Genomic DNA, 19,788 nt, shown 5'->3' on the forward strand with positions numbered 1-19,788 from the left:
AAGACCTTCAAATGAGATGGAGGATCTATACATGGGTAGAAAGTGAAACCCTTTTGCCTCAAATAAATAGGATTTAGATTTCGATAGGCATATTTCATAGAGTTGAAGACAAAAATTTGCTTATCTAAACTAGATGTGGAATGAATCACTGACAATGCTTTGCTCCAGGATTCAACAGGATGACGAAAAGGATCCTGCTTAGGGCTTCAATTTGAAAGATTGTCGACCTTCCCATTCTATAAATTTTCCAGAGGGGCAAAAATGTTAGAAGTTTTGACCTCAGATGTGCCTACATATCTAGAATCATCCACTTGTTTCTGCGCATTAGGGCTTCTCAGACCATGAGTATTTGGTTTAATTGGATACGAATGCCCTTGTTTGTTTGTTTTTGAAAATTTGCTTGGATGATGTCTGACAAAATTCGTATGATTCACTCTTTTTGCATTTTTCATTTTTTTTTGTTCTGCTTGCCATTTTTTTGTAAGTTTAATTAAACTCTTAGTTGCATATAAATGATTTTATAATTATTAATGCAAGAGGGAAGTTAATAAATAAATATTTAAAATTTTATTATATTTTAAGAGAAGTTGTGGTAGAGTTCACTTTGTAATCATTTAGTTAATAATTATTTGACTTTATGAGAGAAATTATAAATAATTAAATTAAATTTATAAATTTTTCTCTAGTTGCATTATGAAATTAAAGAAAAAGTAAGTATTAATATTGGACTTCAATAGAAGTCAAATTAATATTTTAGAAACAAAATTGATAGTAGTATGTAATCTAATAATATACATTAATGTTATTATTTAAATCATTTATGATTTAAGATTATTATAATTAATAACATGATAATATTGCATGATATTTTATATGCACAAAAAGATTGAATATTTAAATACTTATTGTTTTAAATAAGTATATTAGCATAACAATTTATAATAACATGTATATTCTTACCTTATTTCTAAACACATCCTTATAACCCAAACTAAACAAGAGAAATTGGTGGAATTAAATCATGTGGCTGAAAACTATATATTTTCTAATATTCTATTTATAGTCTTGTGATGTTTATTTTCTTGATAGTTTTTCTTTGTGGGTTGTTTAGTTGGCCAAGTTAGGATGTGCACTAGAGACATTTTTGAGATTTGTTTTATGATTATTTGATTGCATGTCATGATGAACTTTATGATTTGAATTAAGATTCACATTTTATGAGCTTTATGCTATCAAATATTATTTTTGGGTTGCCTGTTAAGTAACTGAATTCAATCAATATTACTTTTTGTGGTATGAGACACTATTGTGGTTTGTGATTTTTTGGGAAGGTATTCTAGGTGCATGTCTATGGGAGTGGCTTGCAATGGGGGTCGGGGCACAAAGTGGCTACCAGGGTAACTCATTGTAAGTTGTGTAACAAGTGATAACATGGTAATTAAATTTTTATGCCTAGCCCTTTTCCTTGAGATACATTATAAAAATAAGTTAGAGATTTTTCCTCATCCATGCCTTGAGTGCTTGTATAGACTAAGGATGAGATGGAGATGATACCTCCAGAGGTATGACTAGTTACCTCATCTTCACGAGAGGGTATCCTAGTTCTACATAGAGTCACTAGGGGGTGGGGTCATGAGAGACTGCTAGGGTAACCTTAGAGTAAGCTCATGTGATGAAACTCCATAGTATGTAGCCCAAGTCTCCTTCATGGTTTTTTTTATATTTGTCTCTAGTGGTGTACTTGTTGGATATTAGTTTTTATGATGCATTTATTGTGAGTTGTTACTCATTGATTAGATGTCATTTATTTTTTATAGTTGACTTTTACTAATGAATGATCAATTATTCATTGGTGGTGTTTTTATTGTTGGAGTTAGTGATTGGTGGTTTACTTTTATTAATGATAGTTGTTATCTATTGGTCATTGTGCTTGTGACACTTGACATTGATTTTGAGGTGGTTGTATATTTTTGGTCTTGGTATTTGTATGTTGACTTGGTATGAGATGTTAGTATTGGAATGAGTGTCCTTTTGATTTTGATTATCTCTTCTTCTTGAGTAGTTTGTATTACCCTTGAGGTAGTTTTGGCTATCAGGATTCCTTGCATAGGATTATTTAATGATTTGATTATCTATGTGTGGGTTGTACATTATCTCTCTTGTATGGTGGGAGTGGGAGCCTAATTAGGTGACCACACAGTTGGGAGGTAGTGTATTCTTACCATTTGGGTTCCCCTTAGATTGATAGATGTTAGATGCTCCTTGATACAATGGTACCATTATCATTCTTCATTTTATTTTGAAGACTTCTATTCATTTGATGTATCTATGTATCATGTGTTTTGATATTCTACGAGATATTGTATTGTATATTGATTTACTTGTATCTATTTTCACATACCCTATGGCATGTGTAGTGGATGTTAACTATTAGATGTAATTTCATTGTATTAGTTGTACTTATATATTTTCTTATATGACTATGTATGTGTTTATTCATTCTATGATTATGGACATTGTAATTGAGACTTAAACTTATTAATAAAACTTTATTAAATATGACTCAACGTGAAGGAACCCTTAAGGAATTGAAACTGTATTTGTAATTGATTATGTGTTCTTGATGGGTATGTATATATTGCTTCTATATTATTATTACTTTGATGTTGTTTAAACTTTTTTTTAAAAATAGTTCAATAAACTTTGTAACATAATAGGTTTATTTCTTTTGGGTTTCCCAGTGGGGCATTACAAAACATCAACCCCCATGGCAATTTAATCATGAGTAGTGCATGTACAATAAGGCATAAGATATGGTGAATCCCAAAAATACAATAATTTTCATGAGTTTCCTTAGATGGCACTACTCAAATTAGAAGACAAAACACGGCAAAACTACTAAAACAAAAAAGCAAAAGCAATATGGCACTTTATCTCAGTGTGTTTGCAAGAATGCATACAAATGATGTCTAAATAGATCAGAAGAGACATAAAAATAATAGAATAGATAGTACAAGTCATGAAAAATCATTTGAAGCAATGAAATTGATCCACAAACCTGAAACAACCAAGATAATCTACCAAAATGCAAAAATGCAAAAGACTGAATAGATTATGCCTGAAGCAGAATTTGGAAAAACACCCAGCATCACTAGAAAGATCTTGGAAAGACCTTTCCAATGACATAAAGAAAATTTTCAAATCAGAGATCGGATGCTCAAGATATGCCTCCCAAACTGCAAAATTGTACCCCTAATTTTGACAGTATAAAAAGCCATAAAAAAGCATCAAAGTTGAAAACTAACTATACCAGTGTGATGGACTCGAAACTAGCTTTTCGACGATATCTTGTTTGCAAAAATTGGAGTCTATATGCTTGAGATATGAGCAAAAATGTGAAGGTAGGGCCAAACAAAGCTTGAAGATGTAACAAAAGTGTGATGCGATGCTGACATCAGCAAGTAATAAGCATAAATTTGAGGTCGAGGCAAAAAAAAAGAGCAAAAAAAGACCCCTACCAAAAAAAAAATTCCAATCGCTAGAAATACATGTCGAACAAAGAGCCGATGCTGGAAGAAAATTCTAGTGGCCAAAAAAGTGAAAGAATATTATGGGAATCTTATAAAAGTGCAAATATTCATAAGCACCAATAAAACACCATAGCATGTTCAAATAAGGAAACCACTCACAAGGGTAATACCACCAAGAAGAGTTGATTTGGTGGAAAAATAAATAGCTTTCTAAAAAGTCAAAATCACGAAGCTGACAGATGCACATGTATGATCTCCTTCCGATTAAAACTATGCTTTGCTAAATGAAAAAAATGCCACCACTAAACACATGTAGGGGGCTCAGGCCTAGCACCAAAGATGAGGTAAAGAAAATGTGCAGGGCCTTTGTTAATTTCACATAGCCTCCTCAAATCAAGTGCTCTGGTTCAGATTTCCCCAATGGCGAGAACCAATTATTTTGTAATTGCACTGGCATTTATATGTTGGATTCTTTGCCTTTCACATATTACAAATGCTTCCCATGTACTATATAACAAAATTTAACATAATTTCTCCACCTCTGCAAAGCTATAAAATTGGCTACCATTTCCAGTCTCTGAAAAACTAGATGAATGATCCAATGCAAAAACACCGCCAAAAATAGTGCACATGCTACATGGAAGGAGGAAATCACCAATAGATGCCAAATGAAACCATTCTATGTCGCTTGGAGATACAATGGAGAAGATTCATTTGGAGAATTTAGTGATGCATTTGTTTGTGCACTCAAATTTGCTCCACCCGCCTCCCTCATAAAAAATAGCACCAATTTGGTAATGCACAGTCAGTGCTACCCAAGAAATTGGCATAGATAGTGCTTGGTAACATATGCATTTAAAAAATGCATGATCAACTCCACTTGAGATCTTGGGCTTGAGCACTGAAATCATGCAAAAATTAATAGTGTTATTTTAATCAAAGGAGATGCCCAAGGAACACGAGTGCCAAAACAAATTGAGGCATGGAGATAAGAGCACGTGGTAGGGTGCTTGGTGGAGAAGTCGCGGGCCTTCCAAAAAATGTGTCTTACCAATAAAAAATGCCTCCATAGAAGTCTTCAAAACCGTTGAATAGAATTTGAATCTCCTTTAATTCAAATAACTCATGAGACCCATGAGTGTAGGGAAACTGCCAATTGGAGCAAGGTGTAGGTGAAATCATGCCTTCACATACACTCAAAAAATTGAGCCAAATCAGCATGGAAGGTATGGAGTCAGAAAGGCCAATAGGTCTATGGGATGTGATAGAGCCAAATATTCTCTAAAAATAATTAGAGCTCAAGAAAAAAATTGCAGATCTTAAGCCAAAAAATGGTGTGCTTTTCTCCAAAAAAGCATTCACACCCACCAATAAGTTGTACATCCTCCAAGATTGCATAAGGGGTTTTAAGAAGAAGGCCTATGCATGAAAATGACAATACAAATTTGACATGTACAAATCTGATCATCTTGTTGTGTGCCCAAGTCAAGATGACCTGGGTGCAAAAAGATTTGTCTCAGATTTCAACAGCATTTAAAATGGACATATTTTATATAGAAATGGGGATTTTTGAGCACTATAAGCTCAATGGTGATGTCCATTTGGGCTCAAAGTGCTCTAAAAAATAGGTCCCCCCAAATCCAATACAAAACAATTCTAAAAACAGAAACCCTCTAAAAGAGAAAACTCGGATCTGACCAAATCTCTCACAAACAGAATAGGGGCATAAAGATCTGGTGCTCTGATACCATGTTGAAGTTGATAAAAGATAAACCCCACAACTCTGAAGAATCACCTACATGAAAACACCTATCACAGAAAGAGAGACGCAAAAGCTATGGAGGTTGGAATTGCCAGATCCATAGATGAGACATTCTTGATGAGTAAAAAAAGAGATTGTTATTATCAAAAGTGGATTGTTTTAATGAATGTTTAAAATGAGAGATCGTCCTTATAAAGGAGATCAAAACCGAAAAATGGTTTAATCTAGGTTGCATAATAATAATTAATAAAAGAATTAATTATTATAGGCGTAAAGTTTAGCTTAAGTATACTAGAGTTAATTAGAAAATATCTAATTATTCTAACAATGATTTGATCAAGAATAAGCTTGGATAAATTATGAATAATTGCTAGAAAGGGGGCTCATAATCTAGATGGCCATTTTTGGGTGATTCCATTTACCCCTCTTTGACTAATGTGTGATTGATTTGGGAATACATTAAGTCAAAGAATGAAGAAGGCGAACTGATAGAAAAATCTAACTCCAAAGAACAAAACTCAGAGAGATAGTTGATCCTAAATGCACAGTCAATAAGCAGCAGGGACTAAACATTAGGAGAGAGAGATCCATAACAAATGGAAAGGTAAAGCATATGCCCTAGAGAGATAGATAGATAAGATAAAATGGAAAGTTCAAACATATGCTCTTGAGAAATAGATATAGCCAAAAAGGAAATGATAGAGTATTCCTGCCCCCTCGAGATTGAAATTGCAATGAGGTAGAGGAGATGCAAAAATGAGATAGATATGATCAAAATCAAGATAAAACAAGGTCCATGATGATAGATGATAGATTAAGACCACATAATGACCACCAAGCAAAAAATAGATGCCCCACTTTGACTAGATCTGACTAGAATGATAAAGCATAAGAATTAGGTCAAAATATGAAGAAATGGGAAATGAAATGAAATGAAAAAGAGATGAAGAGGGTAGAAATGATGAAGAAATGAGGATATGATGATTGCCTTAGCAAGATTTAAAGATTAGGCCTCAAAAGGTCAGCCAACTGCAGAAAAGGAGGAAGAATTTTAAAATGTGGTTTTGACTAGCAAGATGAACCTATATTTTAATTTTGATCCCAAAAAAAATCCAAGATGTCAAAATTAGGTAAGGGTACAATTTTTGTGCTAACCCAAAGAGTTCAAAAACTAAGTCAAAGTTTAGGTCAAAATGGTATAAAAGGGACCCAAAAGGGTAGGTAGATGTGATTATAAGATTAACTCCTTTTGATGATGGGAAAAGAAAAGACTGGTGATATAAAATTATCAAAAGAAGATGAAGACATGATTGAGAAGAATTAAGAAGATGAAGATAGTTGACTAAAATGTCCATGGAAGATAAAGAAGAGTCTCTTGATACTCAAATGTAAGCTAAGCTAGAATGAACCCTAAGATGCAAGCTAGTATGCAAAGTGTAATTGCAAGGGTTATATAAGTAGGTCCTAGTTTTTATCATTGAGCCTTATTAGGGGCATCAAAAGATCATATAATAATCACTAGTGTAACTATGAGGATATGAATATGATCTATATTAGATAGGAATGTGGGAACCCAACCTATGCATCAAAGACATAAAAATCAAGATGATGATGTAGTTAGATTCTCTAGGTTCAGTATAGCAAGATTATGCTTGCATCGAGACAAAAAATGTCAAGATGGCCACAAGTGTGCACTTTCAAAAAATAGACAAGGACTTAGGTTTGAAGATCCTGAGTACTAAGTGTGTCAAGAAAAAAAATGCTCAAGACACCTAAGATCTAATATAATACACCTGCAAATAGAAATTAAAGGAAAATGTGCCCCGTGCCCCCAGCCCTCTAGTTGATGACATCCTCAAGAGACTTTTAGGGATAGAACACTCAACAAAGAAATCATCATAGACAACACACAAAAAAATCAACCAACAAGCCTTTGTCATTTTTAGTTTAAGTATGTGTGTGAAAGTCACATGACCGTCTTCGTAGGACTTAAGTGTAATACCCCTCTTATGCTAACATTAGTAGAGTTTTGAAGATAGTATAAGTACACTTGGAGTAGGATGGGAGATAGGATTACTTTTGGTACTCCTTGATTTAACTACTTGACAAATTCATGCATAGTTAAAACTATAAGATATACATTCAATGTTCTTAACACAAAAGGATGTTACCTATGTACTATGAAATTGTTAATCAACTAGGTACTTATGTTATTATATGTTTAGAAACATTTCCATACTTATCATATACATCCCTTCTTGATTGTGTTTTAGATATTGCTTTGCATGCTCTATATAATGTCTTTATGAGATTAGGTAAATGGTTGATTTGTATAATGCTTTGTATGCTATTCTAAATTAATTATTATGATTTTACTACCTTATTTATAATATTATGATTATTTGGTTTCATGCTAAACTATCTAACCCATTGTACCTTATATGTGTGTGTGTGTGTGTGTGTGTGTGTGTGTGTGTGTATTTTTTCTACTTGGCATGTCTCCAAGATGAGGGGAGGCAGTCATAGTCACTTCTTTGGGAGATTTACATGATGTCAAACTCCTCCTTCCTTGCTTGTGTGTGTGTGTGTGTAGTTGGTGGTATAGGTGTGAGTAGGTACCAAGCATCGACTCTACCTGGCTACACATGTTTGAGTGTGCCTCAAAATCCTTGAACTAGTTATTTTTACAAATGAGATGAAACCATGATCCATACAGGAATCCTTATATCCTTATAAATTTAATAGGAATCCATTCACATAGCCCGAGGTTTATATTTTTATCATTTCTTTTGATGGTTTGATTTGTGAATTCCAATGTTTAGAATTATGTATTCATGATTTGGATATTTGTATGCTCGTGTAAATTATCTATGATATTTGTTTGGTATATTTATATAAGAATATATTGGTGCACACTTATATACCTATATAAATATACATGGCTACATAGTTAATGTATTTAATTGTTTGTGTGTATTATAAATTATATGTGAGTAGTTTATTAATACACTTAGATATAAAGATAAAGTTGATAGAATATAAAAATAAAGAAATTAAAAGGGGAAAAATAAGAATTCATAAACATTTAAAAGACAATTAAACTCCCTAATATACGAAGGATGGTTATAACATGAATTCAAGAGAAAAAGGTAATATGTGTTACCCATGTGGAAGAATATGAGACCATTTCAATTATGGGCATAAAAAAAAAAGGGTTATAAAGCATTAGAGAGGGTATTTACATCATTTTTGGACCATTTATTCATTATATACCCCTAAAATAGCCTTAATTTACCCCTAATATGCTGAAACAGCTTGTAAAATGGTAGTTAATTACTTAAACAAAGGCGATTTTGGATTTTGGAATTACTTTTATTTAAAAGGGTGGTGTCTTTTCCCCTAAAGGGGTATGAAACCTATTCAAGAACATGTATATGTAGTGTAAAATGCAAATATAAAGAGGGGGGATGGCTGAAAAGTAGAAGAGAGATTTTTTGTACTTTTATGAATTTTTTTAGGAGAAAAATTAATGATATGTGAGGGAGAGTTTATGAGTATAATTCTTTTAAGGCATTGTAAGTTTATTTCATTTTGGAGAGAGAGTTATATGTGAGAGTTTAAGGAGATGAGAGAGGAACTTATTTTTGTGGAATTGATTCTTCTTCAACTAGGGAGGTTTGTAAAATTGGAGTGGGTTTGAATGATGCATCTCAAGTTGGATTTATTTTCTCTTTGCTCCTGCATCCATTGAATCTTTATAGAACTTGAGGTATGGATTGAACTTATTAATTGCATTATTTGTGTGATTAAATATAGATATATTGATATGTTATCTTGATGTACTATAATATTATATTAAATTATGATATTTATTTAGATGTTTTTAGTTTCTATTTGTGAAAATTGCTATGTATTTCCATGGTATTTAGCCACAAGTTTTTAGAGATATATTATTTTATGTTAGAGGATTGTTGGTAAGTTAAGCCATAAAATATTTTATTTTAATATATTTCATGTGTTATTATCCATGGTTTCTTGTGCATACTAAATATTTCTATTAAATGCTTTGGAATTATGTATGCTTTTGATTTGGGTTTTTTAACCTATTTGACCTCCTACTTGAGTGTTCATGCTTCCAATTGTTGTTTAAGACACTTGAGGAATGTAGAGTTGTTATGTGATGTATATCATTTATACTTAGTATTGGAAATGCTTTTAAATGCATGTTTTTATAGTCTTTGTGACTCCTGATTATTTATGTATTGTGATGCTTATATGATGAGTTAAGGTCTTGTTTAAACTAGGGTATGGGACCCTAGGAATGTTGTTCCCTAAACTCTTTAATAATTTGGTTTTAAATTTTTTATTAGGGTAGAGGACCTAGGTCAATGGATCACCATAGGTTTTGGGGCATGGAAGTGGCCGCTAGAGGATCCTATGTGTTAGAGACCATGGCCCTATATAGGTTGGCTCTACATGTGAGTTTTGTAATCAAGTGGAAACATTAATAAAACTAATGGGTTATGGGGGTTAGGAATTCACATTAATTAAGATAATAAGGATGTATTGTTGGAGTACTCAGTGAAGGGACATCCTACGTATCTTGTAGGTCCTCAGCCCGTGAGGTTGATCACAACATTGTTGGATTGTGCCTATCCTCATTGGAGTACTCAGGGAAAAGATGTTATGTGTAGTAGGATGCTCTTCAGACCAAGAGATTGATCACAACACCTTAGGAATGTATGATGACGCTCACCTAGATGTGTTTGAACCCCTCACTCTTCTTTTGCTAGAGATGTCATTTTTGGGAATTATGCTTTGTGTGGCTTTGTATTACCTTGTACTTGATTTTGGGGGTATAAGCCTTAAATTACCTTAGAACCTATGTGGATCATGGTTTTATCTCCTAGTTCGAGAGAGTGGACCATTTCTTGATCCATTTGGTTGGGTGGTAAAATATTTTTGAGGTATTGTTTGAGTTTTCATGGATGGCTTTATATGGGTCCTTGTTGAGCAACTGTTGAAGATTGATTATTGAAGTATATTTGTGTTATTTCATTGAAAGAAATCTATGTAAAATTGTGATATAAAATCTCAAATAAAGTACAATTCATTTTTATATGTATCATCAAATGAAAAGCTATGTAAAAGGGTAAAGGGTATCTCAAGGAGAAATAAAGGGATATGTGAACATATTGTATTAATTAAAAGGATGAATGAAGTTATATAATAACATTGTATATTCCTTCTATTTAGATAAGTGTATGATGCATGAAAGAACCATGTAATCTTTATAAGGTTATGAAATAATCAAAGTGATTAGTTAATAGAAGATAAATTAGTTTAAATATATTTCACGTATTCTTATTACAAGTTAAGTAGATGCATTTGATTATATGGGCTAGGAAATTAGTTCCTAATTTGGAAATGAATATTAGGATGGATAATGTATCAATTCAAAAGTAAATGTAAAACTAATAGATGGATTAACTTAAGCAGTAAGGATGAATGCTATTAAGGAAATTAAGAATATTTGTTGACTTGATTAGATGTTAAAAGCTAACTCTTGATCTTCGAAACTAAAAAAATAAAATTTAGAGATGACTTTTGGGAACATGTTAGAACCATTACATATAAGATATAGTAAGTGAAAGAAAGGGGAAAAAAAATTATTCACCAAAATTTGTATCAATTTTTCTTATCTTTTTGGGTTCCCTAACGAGGCACTACATCAAGTCTGCCAATGAGGAATATTGTAACATCCTAGATTGTAGCCAAGTATATGATAAGTGTTGAGAAAACTTGATGTAAAAAGGAGAGTGTTGAAAAATACTCTTTAGAGATCCATCAGAGAAACACTAACGCAACAAGGAGACCCAATAAGCTATATAGTTCATGATCCCTAGACTTAGACGAGGATCTATTCAAAACTAGGCAAGGTAAAAGAGATTTGAGATGGATTACTTCAAAGTGGAAAGTGATATTTTGATAGACATAAGTGTAAGGGTCTCAAGTATTGTCTATTTCCAGGTTTTCACCACTTGGCAAGATTGACTAGCTCTTAAGCAAGATCACATCAATGCATCATTTTGTCCCAGTGTCTAGCAAGGTGTAAGATATGAGATATTAGCAAGATCATAGATAAGATGGATAGATAAGGAGTATAAAATGAGATGAATGTTATCCTCAATGACTAAATCCTCATGAGTACCCAAGCTAGGGAAAGATAGACATATGAAGTAGGTATTAAGCAATGGAAGTAATGAGAAAGATACCATATAGGATAATGACTTGGGGTCATGAAAGAGTATAGCCCAAAAGAGTGGACATGTCAAGAGGCTTCTAAGAACCATGTTTTATTCTTTATTCTTTTAATAAAGACCAAGGGGTCAACTAGATAGAATGGTGATAGGATGGAACAATAAAGATGGAGCTCAATATGAAGGCTATGAGTGAATGATCAAGATCGTGATAGGGAAGCTGCTGGATAAGAGGACTGATTCTCATGGGTAACTCAACATTATTAAGATCAAAGAGGAAATATAGAATGATTGGATTATGGAAGAATTACATGTGACACCTATTTGTTAGGTTTTCATCATGGTACTTATCCAAGGTACCACATGAAGTGGTTTTCACCATAGGACACATTTTTTTCTCTTTACTTTTTCTACCAAGGTGCTTGTTTACCAAGTTTTCACCAAGACACTTTTTAAACATTTTTGGCTTCTTTTTCAGTTTTGCATATTTCTAGATAGAATAAATAGTGCTCCTATTGAAATGATGTGCCACGATAAGCCAATACCAAAGAAAAGTATGCTCAAAGATGGTGATAGGGTGATGGAAGGGAGGTGATAATAGGAAAACTATATAGAGGATAAGAGTTCATGCTTTTTAAGGCTAAATGAAGGATGGATATCAGGTAAGTGTAGGCTTGAAAGGATTGCATAAGGGTAGTTGAGAAAGTGGGAAAGATCAACATTTCAACACACCTTGAAGGGTCGTGGAATCATGGAGGAATCATTGAGGAAATAGATTGAGGTTTTGATATATGAGATGGTAGGAGCCTTTTGGAAGGAGATGGGGTGGAAGTTTTTGGAATCTTTTGAGGAAGATGTTTGGAAGAAGATGTAGAGGAATCCTTTGGAAGCATGAATGTCAAATTTAATTTTTTTTCAATATCCAAGTCACTTAAAAGAGACTTGGGAATCCATATAGATTTTTAGTTTCTTTTTCCTTTATATGCCTTAGAATGTATTTCTTCAATGATGGATTTAGAAACCCATATATTTTTTGATTTCACTCTTTGGTTAGTTGATCTTTGTGGTCTCTTGAATATTTCTTTCTTTCTTTGCATTCACACGTCCATTAGATGAGACATAGTGATCACTCCTAGATGGATTCTTGTGTTCATTCTTAAGTTGATCATCCAAATTGCTTCCAATTACTTGGGACTTGTCGATGAAGAGGGCTGATATGGTGGGCTTAGATGGAAAAATGGATGGAGATTCATCAGCGATGAGTGTATTTATTGATATTAAGGTATGATAGGAGAGCTAGGAGTGGAAAATATAGGAGATGATGGAAAATAAGGTCCCAATATGGAAGGGAGGTTTGAAGGATTTAACTTTGATGGATAAGGACCAAGGATAGAGTTAGGAGATGCAAATGGATAGTGGATAGGGATATCAACATATTTAGAGTGAGAAATGCAACCAAGGCCATCAATAGACTCATGAGTGTCTTTTATAGGAGCAACATATTTTATTGGAGCATTTGAAGCTTGAGCATAGTTTTGAAGTGGACATGGAGAGGTAGAACAATAAGGGAGACTTTGATCTTGACAAGTTTTTTTGGATAACATAAGCATAGTGATCTTCTCATGATTTATGGTAAGCTCAATGGGAATAGTGGAAGTAGTGTCATCATCATACTTGGGAGATGGACAAGACTAAGGATAAGGAAATGTGAGATGTTGAAGGAGATGAAAGGGTTCTTGATCTTTATCTTGATCTTCCTTGATATTTGTAGCCTTTTGCAAGTTCTCTTGACATGGATCCACTTCTAAGGACAAGGGAGAATGTTGAATTTTCATGATAGGCTCTTGAAGAGGTTATGAAGGACTAGTTGAAGTGGGCATAGTAGGCATAGCATCACATGAAGGTTGATGATCTTTAGTCTTAGTAGTATGGAAAATATTTTCAGCCAAGTGAAGATTAGCTGGAGTTTCTTTTAGAGGTAGCCCTTGAGGGTACACATGGTTAGTGCCAAAATAATTAGGTCCTATTTTTTATGGAGTCATGTTGGAAAGCTTTGATGTTTTAGGAGACACATGAGTTTAGGAAGAAGTGGAGGTGTCAAGGAAACAATCACTAGACATAGTTTCATAAACATGATCTTGCTCAAGATAAGTATCCTCATCACATGAGTCATTAGGAATTCCAACATCAACGATCCCATCATCAATAAAATCTTGGACTTTATGTTTCAAATCTATGTAATCTAGAGTACTATGATCATTATGTTGATGATAAGTATAATAGATTTCCAAGAATGGGTTTCTGTATGAGATAGAGTTAGGAAACATGATAAGATTAGTGTCAAGAAGTGTTTATAAAATGACATCATAAGAATCTCTTAAGGAAGTAATAATTATCTCAAAAGTATGTCTAAGCTCTTTTTATTTTTTCTCAAGTGCATTGCATGCATCCATGTCTTCATCATTGTCTTGGTCAAAGATGGGTCCATCATGAAATCTTGGCATATGTTGAAAGGAGGTATCACTTTCTTTTTCTCTAAAGAAGTATTTGGATCCAATAGATGAAGAAAAATATTGTCTTAGATTAGAATAAATAGACCTTGAAGAAGATAATGACTTTAAAGAAGGGGACTCACATGCATGTAAATGTCTTAAGGAAGATTCATGTAATAATGTTATCTTCTTCTCTATCTTTTTTTAAAATTTTCCATTATGCACTTAGTGAGATGAAAGTAAGTATGATCATTTGTCTCTTCTAGCTCTTTATATTCAAGTTATAGGTCTCAGAACTCTTTAGAAGCATGTAGGAACTCATGATTATCTAGACTTGGTTGAGGTTTGGAAGAAATTTTTTTGAAGCCCATACTAGTAGATAGAAATTCAAGCACGAATGAGACTAGAAGAAACTAATAAGGTGACACAAGATAACTTGATGTCCAAGCTAGAGAGGTAAATTGTTCACTTGCCAAGATAGTAGAGAGAGATTATAGTGACTTGTCAAGAAAATTTCCCAAGTAATTTATAACAATTACAAATCGAGTTAAGAGATAGTATCAAAGCCATAGATAGATAGCCAAAGATAGAAAGAATAGTGGCCAACTATCCCAATCAAAGAGTGTAGTCAAGAGATCAAGGTAACATTTCAGAAGGCAAAAAAAAGTCCTAGTATGCTGACATAGACCAAGAAGGTAGACAAGACCAAGAATAGTAAGACCTAAGAACCATTTTAAGAAAGTTCAAACACTAGAGACATACAAAGAAAATTCAAATGATGAAAATCTACCTAGTAAACAACACAAGAAAAATGTTTAGACTTGATGTTTTCACTTGGAGGAAAATGTTTTGGACTTTATTTTTAGTATTTTTTTTTTTTTTGTGTTTTTTGGAATTTTTGAATAAAAATACACAATGAAAGCATGCAAAGGGAAAATTCCTAAGGCTTAATTTGATGGATGTGTCCCCTTTTGTTTGAAGTGGGGAAGGTTTTGAACATTCAAGCACATCAAACACACCAAAAACCTATTCAAGTTTCTACAAGGACGCACAAGCTCAACTAGGGGATGTCTTGAATATACACAAGGTATGTGATTCCCAATCTGTAGATGAAAGAGAATACTATCAAACAGTTGGGATGAAATGGTAACCCAATCTCCACCTTCACTTGGAAAATTTATTAAGTTCTTTTAGGCTTATCCAAGATTGAAAATATTGCTACTTCCAAGGGGTTTTTCTTTAAATTCAAGCCCCACTATTTATACTCCACCCTAACACAGGAGTTGAGGTCATCCCCTGGAGTGATCACTTCTCTAGGTAGGCCCCCTAAAAATAAAAATCAAGATCCCTTATTTATGTTCCCCTCAAACTCCTTAACAAGGATGCACAAAGAAAATCTAAATAAGAAAACCTCAAGGATTAAAAGACAAAGGGGTTTATTTTAAGCCCAAATCCAAGTGTGAATGATTGATTTTAAGCCCTTTTTTCAATGTTAGGAAGACAAACCAAACAAGTTGACTAAAAGAAAGAAAATATTTTAAAATGAAAAAGGTAGAAAATGAGCACTTTTTACAATTCAAATAAGAAGTTTTGGAAAGTGTGCACCTTGATTTCACGCTTTCCATTTTTTTTCCTTTTTTTGCTCCTTTGACCTTTGAGTTGCCTTCACAAACTTCAATCAAGGGCATGAAATCATGAAGAAATATGATAATTCAAAGGAAATAAATTGAAATAGTTTATTCATACAAAATTACAACTCATATCATGCATTCAATCATGTGCAAATAAAGCACAAGCTAATTACCAAATGCTTGTTTATTTTTTTCTTTTTGCTTTTTGACCTAGTCAACAAGATTGGATTTGTACACTATTATTTCAACCTTAAAAATGAAAGTGCAAAAAAGAGACCTATAGTAAAATAAAAAATCTTTCAAAAAATGTAAGAATTCCAAGGATATCTCTTAATTTGTCCCTAAGGGACCCTTTTTTTCAAAACAAGCTAGTTTTCTTAAATTGAGTTTTTGAGTCATGATATTGCATCTAAATAAAAAAATCAAAGAGATGAGCCCCTATAAAAATTTTAGACCTTTCCAAAAATGTAAAATTTTCCAAAAAAAAATCTTTAATTTGCGACCAAAAATAAATTCTCGTGAAAAAAAGAAAAAAAATATATATATATATATATTTCATAAAATATCAAATCAAAAAAATCTAAATTTTGGTATAAGTCATCTTTGATGCATCCCCCACCTATAAAAAATAATTCAAATCTAAATACCAAGCTATTTGGAAGATAAACCTAGGGTTCCTACCTTCAAGTCAATCTACACAAGGGTTGGCCTTAAAACCAAAGTAAGAATCCTAAAAAACCAGTTTATTAGATCCACTAAGTAGCTGTGAAAAACCAAAAATGAGAAATACAACTAAAACACAAGACAATTAAACTACTAACTCAAAAAATGCAAGAAAATGGAGCTAGAAACTTGGTTCAAGCTCCACTATGGGTGCCAAAAATGTATACCAAAAAGAGGGTACACTTCTCTAAGATATTCTATTTAAGGGATCCAATATATTAGGAACCTTGAATGATGAATTAGAGCTTCATATCTATGACGTGTAAGAGCTATGAGATTGTGGCTCTCAAATGAACCTAGCTTAAGCAACCCTTGCAAGGTGCATCATAGAACGGGAGATTCAAAGAGTAGAGGCAAGAATTCCAATATCCAAGAATCAATGAAGTGCAATGAAAATGCAAGATATTCTAAATGAAATGAAAGAGTAAAGTAGCAAGTATAAAGAGTTACTATACCACCTAGTTAGGCTATGTGATCTAAGCTAGAGCATAAAGGAAATCTAAGCTAATGAAAATGAGAGAATGAAGATGCAAGGTGAGTGAAAACCTGGTGCTTCAAGTGCCCCAAAAGCTATAAGAAAATCTATAGCACAATGCTAGCATAAACTAGAATGATATGAGAGAGTGAGGAGAGAGCTTCCTTTTAAAGAGAAATGGACGATATAGATTAAGAGGCAAAATCAAGGGTGGAGAATGAGCCTTGAGTGATCTATGTGCACAAGAATCTCACATAAGCAAGATCAACGATAGTGTTAAGAGGAAAAATATGTGTGGAGGAGAATTAAAATTATTTTGAAAATAAAGATTCCTCTCACATAGAAAAGTGTGCCCCTCATGTGAAACAAAAATGCCTTTTATTTTATTTTTAAAATAGAAATAATGCTTTATCATGTGCACACTTAGGATAAGTAGAATTTGGGGGATTTTATTTAATTAAAAGGGAGCATGTTCTTTCAATTAAATAATAGACTTAGGATAAAATGGTCAAACTAAAGGTTATAATCAAATAAATAGCAAAGTGACGATTTGATCTAGAATAAGCATTAGATAGATTATGAAAAATTGCTAGAAAGGGGGCTCATAGTCTACATGACCATTTTTGGGGTGATTAAACTTCCCTTGCAATCATTTTGCATTGAAAATGTTTTATTTTCTTCAGTTGTGCATAACTATAGACAAATTTCCTTTATAACTTCAACTTCTATCTTCATAATTAGTGAGTAGTCAACTCCCATACAAATCAAGTGTGTTTTCATATTATCCTTCCAACTATCATACTTATCACGATCAAACTTCAAACTTTCCTTCTTGTAAGCCATAGATCTCCTCAAGCAATAAAAATTTATTCTCAAATAGGACTTGATGCTCTGACACTAATTGTTAAGTAAAGTCCACACACAACTAAGAGGGGGGGAGCGGGGTGAATCAGTTGTGAGAAATTTAACTTAAATCCAAACTTATTAATTTAAACTCCAACAATTAAAATAGTGATGCACAACAAGAGAAAACCATACACCATAACAAAAAGATTAGTTGACAAGGGAAACCCTTGATCAAATGGAAAATCTTGATGGGGATGAAACCCACAAGATAGTGTACTATATGTGTTCCTTCTTAAAGGATGTGACCCTGGTAGGTTCTAGTTACAATGCATTTTGTACAACAATCTTTGTTAGAGGATATATACCTATTAGGAGACATTGAACCCTTGTTAAAAGGTTTCAACCCTTTTAATAGAGAAATAACTAGACCCAATGTCTAAATTGCTCCAACAACTATGAAGATCAAACTTTGGGATAATAAATCCAAATCAAGTGATCTGATTGATTTGTAACTTATTTTCCAACATAGTTCATTTGAAGCCAATTATGATCAAAAAAATTAATCTTTGTTCATCCAATATTCAATCTCACATCCTCTAACCACATACACAATACATGGTATCCAACCAAGGAAAACAAGTTTCCTTTAATATACCCTTTCAAATAATTAATTAGGTTTGATTGTTAAAGCTTCCCCAGTGTATAATTAATAACATAGGACCACACCAAGGCATAAATTCCTTCTTAGGCATCATTGCACTTATTACATTAATGTTCTCACATGTTCCAATACACTTAATACTTTTTATAATGAAGATTAATAAGTTTCATCAACCCAATCAACTATTAAAATATATTGTGTGTTTCACTTCAATAACCTTTCTAGAATAATCCACAAGCCTTGCTATATGAACATAGAATCAAAAAAATGTCTTCTACCATGATCCAAGCTCGTTGACGTTAAGTAAACCTCACTAATAAGATATATCAAATATTCCATCAATTATCTCTATCATTATTTATTGCACACTAGTTTGCTACCAGTATTTACCAAAAGATTTGTAACTCATCCAAAACTCTATATGAACTCTAATTAACATATATATGATATTTATACTCATCCATAAAACACAATCCTAATATTTCATAACTTAACCTTTTATATGCCAATTTTTTTGTGTTGTCTTGTGGCTCCACAAGACACACCCCATTTTCGACTTTGAAAATGGGGACCCCCCTTTTTAATTTTAGGTCATGGGAATTTTCTATTCAGAATAGGGTCTCTTCCAAGATGCCCCAAAAAGTAAGAGTACCATGGTTTGATTTGAGTAGTTGGGAATAGGTACTGTGATCCAAATTTGGTGGATAGAAAAGTAAGCCTTTAATAGAATCTACATAGTATGCACCTTGCGCACTTTCACACATGCGCAAAATAGAGCTACCATCTCTGCAAACTCTACACGTGCATGTTGCGCATCTACACAAGGTGTGCAAGGTACACAACTCCCCCTCTGACAATGTTTTCCAAGCATATTTATGCACCCTCGGCACATGTACAACGTGCACAAGTGCGCAAAAATCAATGTCTTTTCCTCTTTGCTAGTTTGTCTAGAATCTTAGGGTCTTTGCTTTCTTTTTGAGTCATCGAGAATCTTTTCTCCTTCTAAAAACTTGGCTTGCTGACATCTATAAGTTTCATGTAGATTATCATGGCATCTTCATCATCAACAACAAAAATAATCTCACCTAAACTGGTGACCTTCACTTACAAAGGAGCTGCACACAAGTCCTAGTTCATGAATTTGCGCTTAGAGGTCAAATATATAGAGCTTGGACACATGAACCTGAATGAGTTCCTTATCTTATGCAACTATTATGGTAAGATTCAACATAGGCACCTCAGAAGATCATATTGAAGAAGCATAAGAAGCTCAAGCCATTCCAATGTTAGACTATAAGGAGGGCATAAATCATCAAAAAATGAAAAATAAATGCCACAGAGTACTCCAAGACCCTATCTAAGTAAAACCCAATTTATTTTTTTCAAATCTATGAACTTTGATTTAATG

The sequence above is a fragment of the Cupressus sempervirens genome, chromosome 8 (genome assembly GCF_028749045.1).
Source record: "Cupressus sempervirens isolate cs-2001-9-10 chromosome 8, ASM2874904v1, whole genome shotgun sequence".
Lineage (NCBI taxonomy): Eukaryota > Viridiplantae > Streptophyta > Pinopsida > Cupressales > Cupressaceae > Cupressus > Cupressus sempervirens.